Source organism: Tupaia chinensis, unplaced genomic scaffold (assembly GCF_000334495.1).
Source record: "Tupaia chinensis unplaced genomic scaffold, TupChi_1.0 Scaffold145870_1, whole genome shotgun sequence".
NCBI classification, from domain to species: domain Eukaryota; kingdom Metazoa; phylum Chordata; class Mammalia; order Scandentia; family Tupaiidae; genus Tupaia; species Tupaia belangeri.
Genome location: NW_006205727.1, coordinates 3,762,555 through 3,767,057, shown reverse-complemented (window position 1 = coordinate 3,767,057; position 4,503 = coordinate 3,762,555). Strand labels below are relative to the sequence as shown.

At 38.3% G+C, this 4,503-nt stretch overlaps 1 protein-coding gene across 1 annotated transcript in view; it reads right to left on the bottom strand.

The window, feature by feature from the left end:
* Positions 1-3,696: 3,696 nt before the first annotated feature.
* Positions 3,697-4,503, bottom strand: part of ARID2 (AT-rich interaction domain 2) — a gene marked incomplete at its 5' end in the record, with an annotated part of 177,453 nt that continues 176,646 nt past the window's right edge. The window contains 1 exon segment of the transcript XR_003547919.1: positions 3,697-3,967.

Below are 4,503 nucleotides of genomic sequence, written 5' to 3'. Positions count from 1 at the left end.
TACTCGACTGTGGTTCAAATCCAGGAGCCTGTGTCTTGAAACTCATGCCGGGTGCATGTGTGTGTGTGCCCCAAATCCTGAGGAGAATGGAGAAGGGATTGTGGTGTGGCCATCTCCCCATAGGAAGTGATTTCTCGCTGTCTCTTGTTTCTCTGGTGAGCGCACACACCCTATAGCAAAAATCTCTAAAAACAAAACAAAAAAATCATGCCAGGAGAATGGAGGAGGAGGGATTCTGGTGTGGCCATCCCCCTGGGGGGTAATTTCTTGCTTTCTTTCTGGCAAATGCACGTACCCTATAGCAAATCTGAAACTTAAAAAACAGTTACTACATGGATTGTGAATACTGAGACAATACCTGTAAAGTAGCACAATGCCTGACAGATTAGTATTTAGCAAATGTTAGTGGCCAGTTTAAAATAGCATCTTAAAGTTTGACAATTTAGGGCCAGTAGGTGGCCTGGTTTTTAAGATGATGTTGAAGACAGTTTGAGTCTTGGACCTGGTGGCTTGCTTTCTCATTTTCCCTTTCTCTTTCTGGTCAAGTTAAATAATAATAATAGTAATAATAAAATTAAATAAACAATTCTTTAAAAAAGGTTTGACAATTTGTCCATCAATAAGGGAATCTGCTTAAATAAAGCATGGTGCTCCATACAGTGGAAGACTACTCTATATGGCTATATAAAAAGATGAGGAAACTCTTTACCTATCAATATATGAAAAGATAATGATACTGATTTTTTAAAAAGGTTTTATTTATTATAATTTGACCAGAGAGGGACAGAGTGAGAGAGAGAAAATAAGAGAGCAAGCTGCCAGGACTGGGACTTGAACCATGGTTAGCTATGTGGGAGTCCAGTGCCCTTAACCACCATGTCACCTGCTGGCCCCACACTAAGTTTTTTAAGGAGTACAGGACAGTGTTTATTGTATGACTATTTTTGTGAAAAGGAAAATATTCAAAGTTGCTTATATGTCATTAGCACCAGAGGTCTACAATAGAAACTTCAACAGAGGTTATCTAGCAGTGGGAGTGGGTCCAAAAGATGAGGGTAAGGCTTTTCATTGAGTATCTTTATCAAGTTTTGAGTATCAGGGACCAGTAGATGGATGGCATAATGGTTACATCACTGGACTCCCACATGGCTGAACGCAGTTCAGGTCCCAGACCCGCCAATTTGAAACTTGCACCGGGCAAGTGCCATCCACTCTGAGGACTGATTTCTTGCTTTCTGTGTCTCTCCACAGTGAGTGCATGTGCCCTATAGCAAAAAATCTTAAAAAGTTTGACTCCTGAATTGCTTGACTATATTACCTATTTACAAGTTACTTTTTAAAATAATAGTTTTATGTATCATTATTATTTTAAAATTTGCTACAGTGTACACATACTCTCCAGACCAGAGGCTGAGGGAGGGTGAGAAACCCCACCCCCTAGGTCCAGGACTCGAACTGCAGTTGTGTATGTAGAGTCCAACACCTTAACCACTATTCCACTTGCTGGCCCATAAGTTAATCTTTTTTTTTTTAATGAAAGAATCATTTTATTTATATTTATTTATTTAAATTTGACCAGAGAGAGGGAGAGAGAAAGCAAACCGCCAAGTCCAGGACTCAAACTGCAGTTGGCCATGTGGGAATCCAGCACCCTTAACCACCATGCCACCTGCTGTTCCCCCCACAAATTAATCTTTTTAAAGACAGCTTATCTTTTGAATATATGTATTCAATGTAGATTCTATTTTGGACTGAAATTCACAGGAACCAGGATTTTAGTAACTTTCCCCATAATAATTATACATAGTCTTAATATCAAAGGAAATGGATCAGTTTACCTAAGTATATGACAGTGTGCCTTAGTGTTTCTTACACAGTACAATCCTGGACTTAAATTTTTACCAGTAGGCAATGAGGTTATACAAACACAATGAAAGAGTTACAAATTAGTAGAGAAAGTTAAGACTGGCTGCAATATAATTAAAAGTAGTGGAGTTGGAAGACAGCATAGCGGTAACATTGCTGGACTCCCCACATGGTTAACCGCAGTTCATGTCCTGGACCTGATGGCTTGAAACTCACCAGGCAAGTGTGAGTGCATGGCCATCCCTGGGTGATTTCTCGCTTTCCCTCTATGGAGTGCACATGCCCAAAGACAAAAACCTCTTTAAGTGGCATGGTGGTTAAGGCACTGGATCTCATATGGCTGGGTCTTGTACCTGGGGGCCTGAAAATCACACCATGTGCATCCAAGTGTGAGCTCAACATCCCAAGAACTGAGAAGGGATTGCAGTATGGCCACCTGTCGTGGGGGGTGACTTCTCATTTTCTTCCTTTCTCACGTTCTCTGTCTCTGTGGTGTCTGTATCTGCCCCATGGCAAAAATAAAATTAAATAAAAAACTAGTGGTACAGTCTTAATTTGTTGCCTTAGGGGAAGGCTAGCAGTATAGTTGCTGAATTCTGAGTACCTCAGTAACTGTTTCAGACATCTTGATAAGAGTGAAGCAGTATGATGGTGCTAAGTTAAAATTCCCCTTGCATGGACACTGTGTATTTTCTCTGGACTTACTATTTGACAGAAGTAGCCAAGGGAAGTGCCATGTGCCCCATGACCGTCACTCCTGCTCCTTAACAACTCTGTTTTGGTGATAAAGAACATCATGTTTTCTGTCTTTGGTATTCAATGCTTTAATCACGGTGATTAAGATCAGGACAGAAGTCACTTATCCAAAACATTCTCATTTTAAAAATCATTTTTTATTGTCATTTTGTGGTAAAAAAAAATACATGGCATGACTATAAAGTAATGAGACAAATTTTCATGTGTAGCTTGGATTACTGTCTCATTAGTATATAGTCACATCCTGTCTTGAGCTTGGAAGAAAAATATGCCTTCGCTATATGATTATCAACTTTGTTACTTAAAATTTATTGAGTGCCAACAGAGCACTAGGCACATATATAACACAGAATTGTACAGTCTCTATGTTGTAGACTATATTATTTACATAGATTTCTCAAAGATAACATTAAAGCATGTATTTACAGAACTTTAGACAAAAATAACAATACTGGAAATCAGCAAGTTTCTGTCTAGCAAGGAAGGAGCACCTTTTCATGAGTGAGAGGGTTATGCAGAACTTATTGTGCAAGAGCACTTTAATTCCATCACCCAGCGAGTCCATGTTATCTCATTATATAGTTCCATAAAGCTATAAGACGAGAAACCCAAGTGGGAAGCCATAAATCGGTTTCATTAGGTCAAATACATTTTAGAAAATTCTCTGCTGAGACCAATGCTTAAAGGGACTACAAACATATTTACATATTAAAGCACAAAAGCTATAACTATAGCATGCAAGTCAATGAGGTGGAAGAACGGTGAACATGAAAACCATTTTTCTAAACCTGGAGTACTTTTCTATAATAATCACCATTGCAGTATCTTATTTTAAAAATAAAGAGATACCTTTAAAACAAATACTGGTGTTACACAAAATCACCTTAGAAAAATTCAAGAGATCTTTAGATAAGTACAGTGAATAGAAAATTCCTCAATGTCAGCCATCAGGAGTCTTATAGGACTGGGAGTTTTGAAGGCCATTCTAGTGTTTTCCACATGATCTCAAGTGTGTCTGCGGGGCAGCCCCAGTCTTGGCAGACAGGCTGGGGTAAAAACACACAAATTGTCTGCGGGGCAGCCCCAGTCTTGGCAGACAGGCTGGGTAAAAATCACACAATCCTGGTAAGAAATAATCACGACTAATGCTGGATGAAGTTTCTCAAGTATTCATTTGAGACATGGCAGAGTCGGTGACCAGGGATCTTCCTTCAGTGAGAAATTCCATTTTCCTCTGATACTAATTCAATCAAAATATTAAAAAAAAATTATATCCAAATCAAAGTTCTTTCACTCTAAGAATCTGGCCCCAAATTCAGGTTGGAGATTTGTATACATTGTGGTTCTAAATGAACAAAGAAACATAGTATCAAAAAATAAGAACTACTAGTCAGATATATAGTATCCAATTTTTAAAAAGATGTATTTAACATTAACTGCACCAATCATATGCTGTTATCTGGGTTTGCTTGATTTGTCACATAAAGGACCTCTCTTAGCTATTCTCTAATATATTATCAATCAACGTACAATCAATTAGATAGGTGACCGTTGGACCTTGCCTTCAGCTGAATTTAGGATTCAGTATATATATATTTAAGAATGTCTTAAGCATACTCAGAAATGAAGGACTCAAGAAAATGTTCAGTCTTTTATTTAAAAACTATAAACAGTCACCAAAGTAAATAAAGCCATTCTATAACATAAACTGTTAGGTCTATATTTTTTACTGCACATCCTAAGGACACAGCAGAAATGGTGGTTGGGAGGCCTTCCACATTTTTGGATGCTAATAGAACAGGCAATAGGCAGTTATAAATGGATACATTTCACGCTGGGGAGAGAGGACAATTTAAGGAAGTGAGCAGTTTCTGAGCAGGA